The following is a 19,192-nucleotide window of genomic DNA, read 5'->3' as shown; positions in this document are numbered from 1 at the left end:
GACTGGAAGCATGTAAACATTTTACTAAATACTAAAATTTACTTTGTGCATTGTGTCACTTTACGATGAAAAATCTGGTACAATAAGGTATATTCTATATATTAATTACAAAAGAATGAACAGATAATTTGAGCATATCATCCCAAATAAAAATTCAAAATTAATGTAACAGTTAAACTGCAAACTTGCATGTTTGTAATTTACCACCACCTTGTACATAGCTATTGTGAATTATTTACACCATTTAGATTCTAATAATATTGGTTTTGAAACATGCATTATTCTGGAAACATCTGAGATACCTTATTGGATACTTTCTGGAGATCATGCAGAGTGACCTACAAGTTACCTGAATTGGCAGTCTATACATTTGATAAGAATATCCTACATACTTACATAATTGGAGAAATTGACCACAAAGTTGGCAACCGTTAAGTATGCCGTGCCACCCCAAGGTCTGCGGAGCCATGGATTATTATTATTAAAAGAATCAGTAAAAAATAAAAACTTGGAAAACTATCAGTTCACAAGAAAAAAGAGCAAAATGGACAGAAGCTAAACTTGGGCAATTTTTGGGAACTAACAATATAAATAAGAATTGAACAATAACAGCAAATCAAAGTTTAAAAATTGATTAAATGTGTTTTGACATTCTCTATAATCTTGAAAATGTGCAGTATCAGAGGTTGTGCTTGCCAGTCAGAATTATCAATGCTATTACTGTTTCTTGTGAGAAATTTCCGTTTTCTTGTTGCTTCAAAGATGTTCTAAGATTTCCTACATTACCATTTCTTCATGAAAACAATTTTACATAGATTTCCTAACTTATACCAAAACATTTCAAAATGAGAACGTGCAAGACATGATTTTTGAATGATTTATATTATATCTTTCATTGACTTTCAAATGGTTGTGCTAGGCTAGGTTCGTCAGTTTCAGAATACACTGTGAGAAATATAAATAAGAACCTTGCAGTGAAGGGATCCCAAGTTCAATACCATGTGAAGGCACATTGCACAGTGGTTGGAATCCCACTTTAAATTGCAGGTCTACTCCCGATTAGCCTATCTGCACATTAAGTGGACTTCAAACAACAATTCACACATGAAACAAATATAAAAGGATAAGTATCATCAAAGGAATATATATTTTTTCACAAAAGAGTCTTTATTTTTTTGTCTAAATACATTTTTTTGTTCAGTTGAAATTTCTGCAGACCACACTCAGACAGCCTCAGTGGAACAACATTCAGTTTTACCTGTAAAGAGAATAATGTCATGTAACATCAATTCTGAATTAGCATTCTGTGGGCAGAAATATCATTTAAAGAAACAAAATTTTGCATAAGGTCATTCCACATCAGACATCAGTTCAACCAGACCACGGTACCCATAATCTGAAATTTTCATGAAACTCGGCACATTTAATAATACTTTCATGGTGGTGAGAAACCATAGTTTTTCTGTCTAAGTTGTTCAGTAATTCCTCTTTCTTCCATTACCAAAGCCTCCAAGTGTGAGCTGCACTGTCCTGGAAGAAAAATTCTAGCTCCCTTACAAATTATTCAAACTTCTTTGAAATTTCACATTACCAAAATAATAGAAAGAAAATATGACAACGTATCACATTCACATTTTTGTACACCAATAGATTAGTAAAATATTACCCAATTTTAGGCCAAAAACAATGTTTACTACAATTTCGATTTTTCTTAGGTTTGATATATCATCTATCTAGCCCAGAAATAAAATAGATGGTGATTCATTCCTCCTCTGCTTTTTTTTAATGACTACCGGATTTTATACTTTTCACATTAACTCTTAAGAATCTAGATATCATTGAAGCACATTTTTTGGAGTATAAAATTTTAAATAGCGTTTTCATGGATGCCAGGAACGCAGGGCATGGAAGGAAAAGCCAAACTGGTGCCTTACTACTGGACCACCAGATCCACTTGGCAATTGGACAATATCTTCACTACTTGAGAAGCGGTTGGAAAACTATGAAGTGCTTTTTGTTGAAAATGGCTGGCTAGTGCATGCTAGTACCTTGGTATATCAGTAGCTATAATGTGCAAAACACTACACAAAGTCTCATCCTAAACCGAGGGATCAAATCTACAAATTGTACTACAAGTTACATTCCTCGTTAATTTTATTCCATGTATTAAAAAGTTATAGTAGTATTCAACTACTTTTTACGATGTGTCTTTGTCATAGTAAATGTAAATAAACTAATATTAGTAATTATAAAGGTAAGAACAAAACATTCATGTTTGACCACAGGATGTTTTCAGGTAGGGCCAAGCACTGATTTTTTTTTCAAAAGGGAGGGGGGAGGCATATTTTCTCCATAATAGTGTCACTCCCTGAAAGAAACACCGTCAATTCAAAGTTATCATATTTCTGCAATATCCTTTTAATAATTCACTCAAATGACTGTGACTGAAATAAAATTATATGGGTGAAGTATGAAATTTTAAGGTGACACCTTCCTGGCATCCATGAAAACCTTATTTAAAATTGTATACTCCAAAAATTGATTCTGTGATATCTAGATTCTTAGAGATAATTTGAAAACTATAAAATGTGATATACTTTTTTAAAAAATCACAGAAGGAATGAAAACACTATCAATTTTATTTCTGTGTAAGTTAGATTATATATATGAAACTTTACTTTAAAAATATTTGAGTTGGTGTTGCAACTTTCCCTTTAAAAAAATCGAAATTCTAGTAAACCTTGCTTTTGGGCCAAAACCAGGTAATATTTTACTAATATACTGGAATATGAATGTCACATTTTTCTCTGAAATCTATATTCTTCGGTTAACGTTGTGAAATCTCAAAACACATTATATAATTTGAAGAGCGACAGAATTTTTTTCTTCTAGGACACTGCAGCTCGCACTGGAAAGTTTGGGAATGGAATAAAAGAAAAGGAATAACTAAAAGTTGAAGGGGTCATAATTCAAGGTAAATACCAAAAAAATCATGTGGTTTCTCACCACAATGAAAGATGAAATGTGCTGAGTTTCATTAAAATTGAGGATCATAAGTTCTCAAACCCCTTTTGTTGGTAGAAACCCTCCAATGGTGGTTGTATGACCATTTTAGAAAAAAACAACCTTATTAGTACATGTTTCTAGATATCAGAAACAATGTTCAAAAATATTTATTGTCTTTATTTCTCCTGGAACATCCTTTTTCCAACATTACAAAGGTGTTTTTTTTCTCATGTAGCAAATTACGGAAACCTTAATATCTCAAAAATCAGTAAAGCTAGAGACCTAAAACAAAATTCATTCTGTAGTTAATGAATCATACTTTCTATGTTATTCAAGTATGTTTTGCTCAAAATTGCATCCTAAGAACAAAAATTAAGGTGGTAATTTGGGTAACAAGACAGTGCCCACGGTGGCTCAGTTGGTAACGCGTCTGACTACCATGCTAAAGGTCCCGGGTCCGATCCCCGGCCGGTTCAAATCCGGGAACTTTTCTAACGGTGGAAGCGGCCCTGGCCCCCTCCCAGCGTCGAATAACATGGGTACCGGGGGGAAACCCCAGGGAGTAAAGGCGGTCAGGGGCGTGATGCTGATCACATCACCCCCACTCACGACCGGGTCAAGAAACATGGCCGTTTATGGAATTTTGACAGTTTCGGTTTTAAATATCTCAGATGGGTCCTTTTGAAAAATTCTGAAATTTGGCATGGAGGACGCCCTGCATGAACCTAACTCACAGTAAAAATCCCAACTTTTAGACTCAACTTGTTTGGTAAATATGACATAACATATGCGATCTAATTTGTGACATTGGTGTGTAATGTTAAGCCACATGTATACCTAGAATAATGAATGAAGCATTTCCTTTTTCTTTTTTAAAGTTGGGCTTAAAAAATCAGAAAATATAGTAACATAGGATTTTAATAGTTGACTTACCAGAAATTAAAATTACAAGGTATGACAATTGAAGATATGTGACATCCGTCAACTTCTACATGAGCAAAAAAAAGTCACGGGCAATTGTTAGAAAAATGGCTGGCCCAGGAGAACTAAATACAATATTTTTTTGGGATATTGTTTTTAATATCTACAAACATGTACCAACATTTGTACTAAAAATGATTTTTTTTTTCTAAAATGGTCATGCAACCAATTACTTGGTTGGTTTGACATGGAATGACCCAGAATTGACATGAAACTATCCTTGAGTAAAATAAAAGCAAGCCATATATTTGAACTTCTGCAACCCATATCTGTTCTACAGGGCTACAAAATATTTTTACATTTCAGTCTTAATAAATACATTGTGTGTTTGTTTGTTGCAGCCAACTGATAACGAGGACATGATAGAAATATGAGCAAAAGCATTCTTATGCCTCGCTAGGGCTTCTAACGAAAGGCCACTTTTTATTAACCAAAAATACCTTTGTTCATCACAGTTTAAGACAGAATATCGCACAAATTTCCATGGAGTGGTTAGAACATTGCACTGCAATGATAGGGGTTCCAGGTTAGAATCCCAGCCTGGCCGTGGCTGAACTGCATCCATGAATAAAGAATTTCTAATAATAATAATAATCTTTACAATTAGCAAAAATGTGGCAGAAAAGTAAAGTAATATAAACCAAATCAATCAATCATCACCGGCGGTCGGTAGATACGCCTTGGTCTTCACGGGCTGTTGCGCCACGGGTTATTACTATTTGGAAAAGAAGTTTGCATTTCATTTCATTTTACGAAAAGAAAGAAAATAAGGTATGACTGAAGACGACCGGACCCCCCCTCAGATTTTCTTCATATTTGGCATACTTACTAATTTGAGGCCTGCTAATGATGAATCTGAAGTTAAAATTTGTCGGAAACGTCTAGAAATTGTAAAATAATTGTGAATTATTGACGCTAGCCCCACAAACCATTGACGTGTGGTTAGGTTAGGCAAACATAGTTAAAATTTCATGTCGTGGTAGTATCAGGATCTAGCAATTGCAAAATAATTGCGATCCATTGACATGTGGTTAGGTTAGTTTCAGTTAGGTTAGGCAAACATAGTTAAAATTTGGTGTCGTGGTAGTAACAGGAATATATATATTTTGCTTGTGAAACAAAAAATTTTGCAAAAATCGACGGTTACCAGCCCGAAAACTAATGCCTTATTTTAGCTTATTTTGCAATTCTAGACGTTTCCGACAACTTTTAACTTTAGATTTGTGATTTGGAGGCCTCAATTAGAGAGTATGCCAAATATGAAGAAAATCTGAGAGGGGTCCGGTCATCTTCAATCGTTCCGAAAATAACTACTGTGTTTACACTTGGCAAATATGGGTGGGGGAGAGTTTTGCTAAGATTTCTTGCTATCTTTGACTTTACATGAATATTGTGGCTAGTGGCAGATATAAAAAAGGTGCTGATGCCATCACTGTACATTATGGAGTATATAATGGGAGATTACACTTTGAAACAAGCACAATAATGAATCCAGCAATGTGTAATTTCTACATGTTAATTTGGATCATCAACATAATGTTTTTTATGACTCCTTGAGCTAAAAAAATACAAATTAGCCCATCACAGAACGTTATTACTTACTTGTTTTCTCTGTCTAGCCAAGTTTGTCCTGCACAAGCCACAACATCAGACACCTCTTGCTCTTTAGTATTTGGCTGGTGTTGGCAAACAGTGCCTAGAAGAAAAAAATCATAAATTGTATAAGGAATAATTCATTTGTATGCAAACTGAAATGCAAAATTTTCCATAATCTGAACCAGTTGACTAAGCAAGTAGAAAATATTGCATTTCACATAAACTACTTATAAAATTACAGAACAGTAAAATAAAACATTCTAGAAGTCTGACAATACTTCCAGTGCCTGCATAAGATACCATACTGCTACGCCAACACAAAATATAAAATGAGTGAAACATGCTGCTTATCCATTGCTGATTAACATGTATCTCTCATAACTAATAAAGAAGTACTAAAAAAGGTTCTAGCTGAATCACCTGGCAAAGCTAGTCACTCTATTATAATATACACTGTGTCCAGTCATGGCATGTGTCACTTTCAGAGGATTGCAGTCATTTAAACCAGTACCACATCTACTTTGTTTACAATTGCACTTCAATGTACATGGGCTATTTATTATTGAAGGGTTTAGCCACCAAATGAGAACTGAACTAGTAAGAATTGAGTTTCAGAAGTAATTTAAAATTTGGCTGTAACTATTTTCACCAAGTGGTGAGAATACTCATGGAACTCTTTCACCAGGTTGTGAGAATAGCAGGAAGTACTGAAGACCAGAAATCACATTATAAGGTGTTGGAAGGGTAATGGTTCCGAATGTTTAATGATTTTTTTCAGTTTCATAGGAAGATTAAGTATTGCAAAATTGTAGAATTTATTGTTACAATAAATTTGAACCCTGGTGAAAGTAATTACCACTGTTTGGAATTTCAAAGTGCAACTCATTAGCAAATAAATAAAATCACGAAAAAAGTACCTTACGCAAGCATTTGTCGACAAGGCATTTTTCATTTGGAACACTTAGAGCTATAAATGGCCCACCCAACCTAACCACAAAAGCATTTAGAGGCATTTTTTGAAAACTAAAGAGCCCTAAACCTTACTTGCCTAACTTTATTAAGAAACCCCTTTGCATCATGCACACATGGCAGTAGTAGTCCGTAATCAAGATGGTAGTAAACAAATAGCAGATTGCAATTGAGAAGTACATGTAAGTGAAACATTAATCTCAAAGCAAAAACACAGAAAGTGATTGCTATAACTCTGAAGTACATGTGTAAACAGACATTGAACCATGAAAAAAATGCCTGTGTACCATAATGAAATTGTAATTAAACAATTGGAACTAGGACCAAACCATTTAGAGTCGTTCCATGTCAAATCACCCAGAGGTGGTTGCTTGACCATTTTGTTAATTTTTTATATTTTCACCATAGGTGGTCTTGCTAGTGACCTGCTCAAAAAGAATTTTTTTTTTCAAAAATCTGTCGCCATCTTGGATTTCTGCTCATTTTTCATCACTGCGGGAAGCAAAAATGAGTGTTTACAAGGGTTTTGAAAAAAGGTTGCTGTGTGATTTCTATTACAGATGGAATGTTCTAGTTTTCACTGCCTGAAAGTAGAGATTCTGGCCTTTCAGAAAATGTATATATATGTAAGGTAAGAATTAAGTAACTGGGACTTTAATGGGTTTCAATATAGCCATCGTAACGGGAAATTTTGCCAATTTTAAAGGTCTGTAAAATCAAAAGGGCTTGAAACCACAGGATGGAATTATTTTTGCAAGAACTATGAGTGGAAGGCTTTTCAGCCATGGTGAAACAAATCCGGGGTTGTAAGCCCTTCTGTCCGATTTTTAGTTCCGAAATCCGAAAATTTCCAAAATTTGTGAATTTCAAGGTCAAATATCTCTAAAGGGGGACCTGCCAAAAATTAGAAATTTTGGCCATGGATACTCCTACTAGTACTTAGTAAAACCTGTCAATTTCATTTTGGGGTTCACGCCGATGTTCATGTTACAGGCTGTCAAATATCTCTAAAAATGACATCGTGAAAACATAATAATAAATAGGCTTAAAGTGACCTGATTTCCATTATTTTATAATCTAGTTATTTTATAAGGGTAAACAGAAATTAAAATAGATAAACTAGTTAGTTACTAGTTGATATATTTCAATATATACTTAGTGTGCTTTTGTTAATAAAAATCAAATCAAATCAAAATCACTTTTTGGATTGAGAAGACAAATGTTAGTAAACAAACAAGAGTACTATTATGTCAGTAAGTATACACAAGTTGCATGCACATGTTTCTTAAAGGTTTATAAATATCCAATACTATCAAACCTTTCTTAATACATCCACTCTGATACATAACAAGTGTATGCGAAATATAACGTAATATATACAACAATTGTCTGCAAAATATAACATAAGCTACCTGTAAGCATTTAAACGCTTGAGAATATACGTATTCAAGTTCTTCCTCTATTTTTTGTATCACAGTCACATATACACTGTGATATACACAGTTTACAATTACAATTACACAAGACTTAAAATTACATGAACTGAATCCTGATTTGGACAATTCTGATGATGACCACGAGAAAAAAATTACTTACAAACAATGGATAACAACAGATCGTTGCAATTTGATCACTGTTGTAGAAACAATTTCAGAGTTTAAAGAAAATTTAGCTTCAAAGTTACTGCAATTAAAAAGTCACCACTTTATTGCTCAGAGTCAATCAGAATTTTGCAAAAGAACGAAAGAAAGTCTTTCTCCAGATGAATGTGTAGTGATTGGTGATTTCTCTGAAAACTTCACATTTGTTGTACAAGATGAAATCCAGAGTTACCACTGGATTAATGCTCAAGCTACTGTCCACCCCTTTTGTGTCTACTTTAAGACTAATTCTTCAGATGATCTATGTATCAAACGTCTTTGTATTATAAGTGACTGCATTGTAAACAACACAACTGCTGTTTACGCTTTCCAAAAGCAGCTGATTCCATTTGTTCAAACGTTCATCCCAAATCTAAAGAAAATTTATTATTTCTCAGATGGCTCAGGAGCCCAATATACGAACAGAAAGAATTTTTCTAACTTATGTAAGCATAAACAGGACTTCGGTGTGGCTGCTGAGTGGCATTTTTTTTGCCACAAGCCATGGCAAGGGTCCTTGTGATGGGATTGGTGGGATGGTAAAAAGACTTGTGGCAAAGGCAAGTCTGCAGCGACCAACTGAGGGCCATATTTTTACACCAAAGGACATGCATGAGTTTTGTGTGGAAAATATTAAAGGATAAACTTCATCATGGTGACTGAAAGTGACAAAAAATGAGCAAGGGTTTCTGAATGACCGCTTCAATGAAGCTCATAGATTTGAAGGAACAAGATATCACCACTGCTACATACCCAAGGACTCTTCAACTCTTCTCATCAGTAGAATATCTGCATCATTTCAAATTAATCATGTAGAGTTCAGAATTGATGACTCACCACGAATATTTCATTTTAATGAAATAATTGAAAATGACAATGTCGTCTGCATTTACAATAACAGGTGGTATGTAAAAAAAATAAAACAATGGTGAGTGCTTAGCACCACACCATGAAGGCGTATAGGGGGTGTGGGGGTAACGCCCCACACTTTCTTAATCCAGTCGTGAGTGGGGGTGATGTGATCAGCACCATGCCCCTGACCGCCTTTACCCCCCAGGTTTCCCCAGGTAAACATGTTATTCGACGCTGGGTGGGCGCCGGGGCCGCTTCCATCGTTAGAAAAGTTCCCGGATTTGAACCAGCCGGGGATCGAACCTGGGACCTTTAGCATGGTAGTCAGACGCGTTACCGACTGAGCCACCGCGGCCACTAACAGGTGGTATGTAGGTAAAGTAATTGAAATGTCAAAAGAAAACAATGATGTTAAAGTGATGTTCTTCAATCCTGGTGGACCATCAACGAGCTTTACTTTACAAAGAAATGATGTTGCTTGGGTGAAGTTGAACAATATAATTGATGTTCTGACATCATGTGACTTCACCACTGTTACTGGGAGAACATACAACATTTTACTCAACAGGAAAACACAGAACTGTCACACTTACAAGCACATAAGAAGAAATAGTCCGTTGATCAATCATCTCCGTGCCAATCAGTGTTTTCAGGATCAAGCACCAGTCGGATATTTTTTCTTTTTTTCATGGCTCCATGGATTGAGAGAGACAAGATCCCCTGTAATTTTGATGTCCATGTGTAGATATGTATATATTTATTGATGTAATGTTGTATTATGTGTAGTGATATATGGAATTGTAAATGTCATTGTGATGTAATATATTGAATTGCAAACTGTGTATATCATAGTGGTATATGTAACTGGGATACAAAAATAGAGGAAGAACTTGAATACGTATATTCTCAAGCGTTTAAATGCTTACAGGTAGCTTATGTTATATTTCGCATACACTTGTTATGTATCAGAGTGGATGTATTAAGTAAGGTTTGATAGTATTGGATATTTATAAACCTTTAAGAAACATGTGCATGCAACTTGTGTATACTTACTGACATAATAGTACTCTTGTTTGTTTACTAACATTTGTCTTCTCAATCCAAAAAGTGATTTTGATTTGATTTGATTTTTATTAACAAAAGCACACTAAGTATATATTGAAATATATCAACTAGTAACTAACTAGTTTATCTATTTTAATTTCTGTTTACCCTTATAAAATAACTAGATTATAAAATAATGGAAATCAGGTCACTTTAAGCCTATTTATTATTATGTTTTCACGATGTCATTTTTAGAGATATTTGACAGCCTGTAACATGAACATCGGCGTGAACCCCAAAATGAAATTGACAGGTTTTACTAAGTACTAGTAGGAGTATCCATGGTCAAAATTTCTAATTTTTGGCAGGTCCCCCTTTAGAGATATTTGACCTTGAAATTCACAAATTTTGGAAATTTTCGGATTTCGGAACTAAAAATCGGACAGAAGGGCTTACAACCCCGGATTTGTTTCACCATGGCTGAAAAGCCTTCCACTCATAGTTCTTGCAAAAATAATTCCATCCTGTGGTTTCAAGCCCTTTTGATTTTACAGACCTTTAAAATTGGCAAAATTTCCCGTTACGATGGCTATATTGAAACCCATTAAAGTCCCAGTTACTTAATTCTTACCTTACATATATATACATTTTCTGAAAGGCCAGAATCTCTACTTTCAGGCAGTGAAAACTAGAACATTCCATCTGTAATAGAAATCACACAGCAACCTTTTTTCAAAACCCTTGTAAACACTCATTTTTGCTTCCCGCAGTGATGAAAAATGAGCAGAAATCCAAGATGGCGGAAGATTTTTGAAAAAAAAAAATTCTTTTTGAGCAGGTCACTAGCAAGACCACCTATGGTGAAAATATAAAAAATTAACAAAATGGTCAAGCAACCAATTGATTTAAAATTGGGTGATTTCACATGGAATGACTCTTTATGAATGTAATATTATCTTCATCACGTGATACACTAGTCCATACACGATACATTTTTCCAACTGCATGGTGTGGAGGTAAAAAAGTAATGATCGCCTGCATGTAAACACACACCAATGTAATCTTTATACCCACCAATAACTAAAGAATGTGTGTGACAGTGTAACAGGCCAGGTCAGGTCAGAGATTATTCGCATGCACAGATTAAAACCTGGTGAAACAACTCTAAGCTAGCTTCACTAGTCACTCTGTCAAAATTTTACTTAGGTGGATGCTGTATATTCCATATTTAGATCAAATTCTGATTACATAAGTTTGCAATAATGTGACAATTATATTTTGAAGCAATGTAATCACAGAGTTGGGAAAAGTATTTCTTGTGTGCATTGCTGATTTAAGGTAAATTATCGCAATCACAAACACAAAAATTAGTTAGCAAATAAATTTAAAAAAAAAATATTGTTTCTGTTACTTGTTCTTTCATCCACTTCAAGCTGTGGTAATTGTAATGCAGCAACATTTCATTGCGTCCTGTAAAATTAGAATCTGAATTATAGGAGCACCATGTAAATCATGCTGTGATCTTCAGTAGTAGCCTGTTCGCTAAGACTCGAGCTACAATCCACACAGCTAAAAAAAAATTGCACGTGACAATGCTGCAGCCTTCGATTTACGTATCGAAATCGCAGAATGAATTTGTAGAAACGTATTTCTTATTAGATAAAAACTACTAACGTAACAACGTACGTAGTTCAAAGTATTCTACGCTTCTTCACTATGCACAGGGAGGTGAGAAACTTTTTTAAGAGGGCAAGTTTTGTACAAAATGAGGAAGGTGGTAATTATAATGTAACCGAAAAATGATACATTTTCAGCAACAAGTACTTTCCGTCTCTTCCATTCAATCTATTTTCGGTATACTATAAATGTGCACTGCTTATAGGTAAGCACTTTATTCCCTGTTATTTTAGTTTCATGAGGTGCGAGAAGTTCCATGCTTCTTCACATCATGTATTTTCAATTAAACAAACAAGACGAAATACTTCTTTAAACACTGGTTTGATAACGCCTGCCTTGTTTCCACTCACGTTACACAACACAGATTAAATATATAGCCTGCATAAGTATAACACAATTAAACACACTTTGGTATTAATAATATTCAACTTACCACTCAATAAACAACATTATTCTTCATAAGATGTGCACGACTCCCGGCTAGCATTGAACGTAAACACAACATGGCCGCCTCAGAAAATTTCCCGGATGGCCGATGATGACTGAATCCAACGTTGCAATGTCTCCGAGACGTTCCAGAAACTAGACAATGAAACGATAACATTGCAATGTTTCAGAAACAAAACTGGGACTTCATGTGATGCTTTCTGTAACGTCAACGCGAAACCAGAATGTTAGAAACGTATATGAAAGATTGCAATATTTCTGAAATATGTCTGAAACTTGGTGTGCTGTATGGGTGAGACTACCTATTAAAACTTACTCATATCATTAATTGGTAGCCTAATTTTTGCAGCCTCTCACCTTCATGTCACATTCCATATTAGTAGTATTAAAAAAGAAAAGCACTTCTAGGGACTAAACTTTCACATCCAATTGTAAACAAAATAAAAAGTAATGTTTGTTGTAATAGATTATCAGCAGGAAATGGATTTATATGTAAATACATATGTATGAAGCTGAAATCAGTTATATTTGGTATTATCTTTGCACATCCTTGCATGTAGAGTCTAAAAATTCAGTTTTACATGTATTAGGTTTTGGCTCATATTTGACATATTTTAGTTATTTTTACATATAATTTCCATGTTCCAGAGCATTTCCATATTCATGCAATAACTGCATGTTCCCACATGAACGAAAGAGTTGGGTAAATTTCTTGCGAGTAAAGTCCAAAGTGATGTTAAAACAAACTAAATAACTAACTAACTCCCTAGCCTTCTTAAACCCGAAGGTTCGTGGCTGCAGCAACACAGGCCTTCCATCTTTCCCTATCTTGAGCAAGTTCTATATACTCTTTTCCATCCCTACCGATTTCCTTTAGGTCCATCTCAACGTTGTCCCTCCATCTTCGTCTTGGCCTTCCTACAGGTCTCTTACCATCAGGTTTCCCAACAAGAATCCTGTATAAACTCCTCTTTCCTCTCCCATTCGTGCCACATGGCCTGCCCACCTAAGTCTTCTTGATTTGATTATTCTAATAATATCTGGACATGCATACAAATTATGTAGTTGTAAAATTATGTAACCTTCTCCACTCACCTGTCTCCTCATCCCTTTTAGGTCCAAATATTTTCCTAAGGATCTTATTTTCAAATACTCTCAATTTATGTTCCTCTTTCAATGTAAGGGACCAAGTTTCACATCCATATAATACTACAGGCAAAATTTCTGTTTTGTATATTTTAACTTTTTGTTTCTTAGATATTAAACGAGAAGACAAAAGTTTATGAAGAGAGAAGTAACATGCATTTCCTGAATTAAATTATTTCAATATGATAATACATATGATAATCCATAAGTTTATATAACTTATGGAGCAGTAAGCTAAACGTAAAAAAAAAAACAGATACAAAAAATGAAGAAAGAAAAAAATACATAGGAATTAGTTGCATACGAAAAAAAGTGTAACTAGAAATACAAAAGACAATAGTAATAATAATACAATTCCTTATAGTGAGTGACTTGATACCTTCAGTATGTGCTCCGACTCTGCCCTTGTTCCATTAAAAGCAGATCTTTTATTTACCTTTGAAATTTAATGGGTTGTTTACACTAGCAATATTTGCGGGCAATGCGTTCCATGCTTTGGGATCTGGAAAGGAGAAAGATGATTTGTAGGCCGTGGTCGAGTGATTGGGTAAATCGAAGTTGTTCCGCTTACGGGTAACATACTGATGGATTTTCTTACGAGAATGCATCTTCTCAAACAGGTACTGCGTTTTACCTTCTGTCAGTATGCAGCGTATGAAACAGAGATAGTGCAACTTCCTTCTGTTTGCCATGGTAAGAACCTGATTATTATTTAAGAATGGAAGAATATGATTGGATCTTTTTGCTTGAAAAATGTATCGGAAGCACGCATTTTGCACCATTTGTATTTTTTTACTGAGCTTTTGTGAGAGTTGAGGGCCGTAAACATTATCACAATAGTCGAACAATGGGTAGATTAATGCTTGGATGAGTCTTAGCTTGCATTCCGCAGGGAGGAAGTCACAGAAATGATTCAGATTCCTAAGTGTTCCATAAGCTTTCCTACATTGCATCTTTACATGTTCTGTCCAATCAAAAATTTCGTCAAAAATCAGGCTAAGATTTTTAGCAGTGTTATTCCTGACAATGGGCAAATTGTTTATTTTGAGCTCGATCTTAATATTTTTAATTAACGACCTTGAATGATTAGAACCAATGATTATGAAAGTGGATTTTTCTGAATTTATTTTAAGACCGTTAGATACACACCAGTTACTGACGATGTTCAAGTGAGAATTTAGTGACTGAAGCTTATGTTCCAATGAAGCGTAATGATCTGAGAAATATAACTGGGTATCGTCTGCGTAAAAATGTGGAGTGAAGAATTTTATGACTTGCTGCAAATCTGCAGTGTAAAGGGTGAAGAGGAGGGGGCCTAATATCGATCCTTGCGGCATGCCTGCTTTCAGCATTATAGCAGAGCGTATAGAAGAGAAAGTGTGCGCACTTCGGTTTCTTCTCGTAAGCCAAGTGAATCAGTGCCCCACCGAAACACTGGCAGCACCTTCGTTTGCGACGAGCGCCTTCTGCTTGCAGTGCGGCCACGCTTTATGTAGAGCGTTGTGTTTTGTTGTGCTAGAATAACATTGTATACTTTTATTAATAACAACGTTGTTACGTTATTCAGTTTAGTGTCGTTGATTTGTGATTGATCCGTTGTGACTAGTTTGTGTTGTGTTCAAAGCATTATTATTGTGTTGGAGATAGCAGCGAGCGAAAACTACAAGATGCCTACATGTTTCGTACCCGGATGTAGATCTGGATATGATCGCTGTTCTTCAGGTAGTAGACATTTTTTAGGCCACCTAAAGACAAATGAACAAAATGTTGGTAAAGAATACTTGGTGTATCATTTGGCAGGATACATAGTGCAGTATATTTCAAAAGTGACAGATTGTAAACTGTGTATAACTTTTCTGCACGGGGAACCAACTAATGTACCTGCCTCACTTACTTATGCATCGAAAAGTGTTTATGATGTGCTGTTACGAGTGGAAGAAGTTGTTGCAGAAAAATTATCATGTTTAGGTTTATGGGGTGATATATGTTTTGAGCGTTTGGACAATTTAAATATCATTGCTGTAAAAACTTCGCAATTAGGATGCTGTGAAGATCATGTGCTGTGTACGCTACCTAAACTCGTATTTCACTATCTGAAATGTCGATTTTTCTTCCGCACCAAGGAGATAAGAAAGGAATTAAGTGCCTCGAAGACAGCAAAATCATCTCGGAAATTCTCCAAACTATCCAGCTGCGGAACTCTTCTCCAAACGTAAGTAACATGCCTTTTTGTTTCTTATGTAGTTAGATATGTAAGCAACGCGAGCATCTTCCGCGCCGTCTCAAACGTCACCACTACCATTTAGGCGGTGGACCACGGCAACTAAGCGAGTGCGCACACTATTCCTTCTATACGCTCTGGTTATAGGTTGAGACACGTGAGATGGAGAATTATGTAATATGACTCTTTGACGTCTGTTAAATAGATATGTTTGAAACCAGTTTAATGTTGAAGGAGAAAACTTGTAATATTTAACACTAGCACTACCAGGAAATTTATTATACAAGAACTACCAAAGGGGTCATTGTGACCCCTTGTGTTTTAAAGGTTTTTTAGGTTGTAATTGAGTGTTCCTTTGGCAACCAAGACTTGATGTGACTGGATACAAAAATGAATATGAATTAAAAACCACACTAGCTTCAACCAGGTATCAAACTTTGGTCTCCCACACCCAAGGTGGATAAAGAATATGTGTATAAATATACAGTTGAAATCTTTGTAAAGATAAGCTCAGGAATATTTATTATACCAATAGATTACACATTTAGTAAAAAATATAAGATATGAGCAAATAAACGAGTACAAGGTTAGGTTAGATTAGAGGGTCAAGAGTAATTTTAAGTTCTGATAATAGTAATAGTATAATGTTGATTCCTTATAGGTATATATTTCAATGCGTATTTGAACAATACAACCATCTTTGTTCCTAAAATAAAATCAAAATCATAAAGACATTCTTGTACTTTACTCGAAAATCACAAAACGCAGTGTCCCTCTTTATTCAGGGCATGTGCGGCACACGATGTACTTTCGAACCACATTAGTGTATGATCCGCAGACAAATTTCTTGCATCGGAAACACTGATCGGGAGTTTTGTTTCCCTTACACTGGCACTTCGTCTCATTTTCTCAGAAAGTTATTTAGCCAACTTGATAAGAAAATAAGCAAAACCTGTCAGTTTTACGTCTTTCGCTTCTCATAGATTTGAGATCAAATCTTATAAATCTCATTATTTCTTCAAACATATTTCTGGGCATGACAATCCGAAAGAAGTTGCAGCCCAAGTTTTCAGACCAGAGACACTTTACACTTACGCCATTCATCCCCATTGCTCTACGAAAATGGCAATAAATGCATCAAGCTCATCTAGAGAAATCGACCAGTTAGGATCATCTAAAACTCGACGGGCCTCAGCTTCCGTACACTTTTTATATTTCGCAGCATGGTATCAGTTACAATCAGTCTGAATGCACTTGCACAAGTATCATCCACATTACGCGTAGCGTTTACGTGGGTCCTGGTTTGGTAAGAACTATATTATGTTTTTGTATTCTTCCGCATGTCTTGTTTACATCCAATACCGTCAACGCAGTCTGATCAGGAGCCACTTCACTACCACTAATTTGAGTAGAATTTCCTTGATCAGATTCTTCACTTGAATCACAATCAGTATATTCGACATCTACGTCAGAACTACTGGAGACATCTTCTTTGTCAAGGTCTGTAACATCTTGGTTTTCAGTCAGCTGTCACTGCCTTTATCACCAGAAACACTATCGTCAATATCCTGCAACTGTGCTAGAATCTCTGCCCCTGTAAGTCGTTTACTCCCTGCAGACTCAATAATTTACAAACACTAAAACACCTTGCTTCAAAACAACAACAATGGCTGTTCACAATTGTTTCAGGGACATCTATAATACACCTTCATAAAAAGGTATCTACAAGAATCGAAAAAGTCGTGTTTTTTTATCCAGGGTTAAAAAATAGGCAGGTGTCAAAATGACCCCCCTGGTAGTTCTAGGTAAATCATCATTTCTAAAGAATACCAATAATAATTTAAATCTGATATTTAGGGTGTAATCACAATGATTAGAGAGAAGAAAAGTGACGCCACCTGTTGAGCATATTTTAATTAATGTTCAAATTAAAGAATGATGAATGACGTTGAGGGGTCAAAATGACCCCTTTGGTAGTTCGTGTGTTAAGTTTGGCTAATAATAAATCATGCTGCACCGTGTCAAAAGCCTTACTGAGATCCAGAAGTACTAAAATAGTGACTTGCTGTTTATCAATGGCATAGAGAATATCATCCACAACTTGAGCAAGAGCAGTGGCTGTGCTGTGTTTCTCACGAAATCCGGATTGCAGCGGTGGCAGTAAATTATTCGTGTTAACGTAGTTTAACGTCTGTGAATGCACTATTTTCTCTAGTACTTTAGATAGCACAGGCAAAAGACTGATAGGCCTAAAGTCATTGTAAGAAGTGGCGATCTGCTTTTTCTGAAGTGGCAGGATTTGTTTCTTTTTCCACATTTCAGGAAAGACGCCACTGGAAAGAGAGGAGTTAATGACGTGTGTTAGCGGAGATAAAACATAAGGCAAAGAAAGTTTGAGCATTTTAGTGCTGATACCATCTACTCCAAAACTATTTGAGCGTATGCTATAAATAGTTTTATGTACATCTTTTTCAGTTACCTCAGTAAAGTTAAAATATTGTTCAGTGGTGGAACAGGTTTTGTTCTCAAAATGCTTTATTTGCTGAGTTTGTGTGTGTGTGTGATGCCGATCTATCTATCTTCTACTATAAAAATGTCACATATATTGTGAAATATAGAATTATTTCTCTTCGTGTGGTAAGTGTTTACTGTCTCCTGAATCATTTGTATTTATCTGCCCTTCTGGCACCTTTTCTGGCAGACTTACCACACGAAGAGAAATAGTTCAGTATTTCGCAATATATAACGCATTTTCAAAGTAGAAGGTAGATATATCGGCGTCACGTAGAGTAGAGGTACAGAATACTGACCGTAGCGTCACTACGGTCAGTGTTGCCAGAAACAGTTGATAGAGAACAAAAAGTAATTTAACCAGTATTTACTGTAAGATGGGTGGGTAGTTTTGGGGAGGAGAGGAAAGGGTTACCAGTTGGCTAGGTTGAGTCTGGGGGGATACAGTGGTGTGCATGCCTGCTATATAGGCCCTTTCCTATGTCAGAGTTGAGGGGGGGGGTTAAAAGATGGATGATGGCAGCACTGAAACTGTTTGCTTTTGCTAGTGTAAAACACTTCAAATCCCTGATTGTTGCAAACATTATTTTGACAACGTTGGAAGAGTCAAGTCAAACAGCCCATTGCTAGTGGTTGAAGTATACCACAAAACCCAACCCTATTAGGTCCCATTCGAATCTGAATATATCCCCTAGCTACTAGTTGCCATCCTCGTTGGAATTCGTTGTTGTTGTTGCTTGGCGTGTTTCTGCTGTTTCTTCCTAAATTGCCGATAGGTGTGCTGTTGTCACCTGTATGCCTGTGTATGTGTCTGGCGTCCCATACTGCAGCAATTAACACCGGTGAATAGCAGACAACACATACGCAGGCATACAGGTGACAACAGCACACCTAGCAGCAATTTAGGAAGAAACAGCAGAAATGCGCCAAGCAGCAACACAACAAATTCCAACGAGGATGGTGGCAGTGGCTACTGAAATTGGTAGAGAAGAAAATTACTTAAAATAGCTTCACGGAAAACGTAAGTACCTGAAGTATCTATTACCGCGTGTCTCTTCTCATAGCATGAAGAGAGTCCATTGCTTAAAAACACGTACGATGC

The 19,192-nt window shown here is 35.8% G+C and overlaps 1 protein-coding gene and 1 long non-coding RNA gene across 2 annotated transcripts in view; one reads left to right on the top strand and one right to left on the bottom strand.

Moving 5' to 3' along the window:
- Nucleotides 1-1,154: 1,154 nt before the first annotated feature.
- Nucleotides 1,155-12,261, bottom strand: LOC145980579 (uncharacterized). The gene is made up of 3 exons (XR_014440858.1): nucleotides 12,199-12,261; nucleotides 5,590-5,683; nucleotides 1,155-1,258 (listed from the first exon to the last, which is right to left on the bottom strand). It is a non-coding gene; the product is annotated as an uncharacterized LOC145980579 (long non-coding RNA).
- A 2,812-nt stretch (nucleotides 12,262-15,073) lies between these two features.
- Nucleotides 15,074-19,192, top strand: part of LOC145996722 (very long chain fatty acid elongase AAEL008004-like) — a 107,585-nt gene continuing 103,466 nt past the window's right edge. Inside the window, exon 1 of the mRNA XM_083133250.1 lies at nucleotides 15,074-15,570. The gene's annotated coding sequence lies outside the window, so the exon portion shown is untranslated. The remainder of the gene's footprint in view (nucleotides 15,571-19,192) is intronic.

This window comes from Lepisma saccharinum, chromosome 1 (assembly GCF_977018435.1).
Source record: "Lepisma saccharinum chromosome 1, izLepSacc3.1, whole genome shotgun sequence".
Taxonomy (NCBI): Eukaryota; Metazoa; Arthropoda; class Insecta; order Zygentoma; family Lepismatidae; genus Lepisma; species Lepisma saccharinum.
The sequence above is the reverse complement of the archived record's forward strand: the minus strand, read 5'-3'. Positions and strand labels throughout refer to the sequence as shown.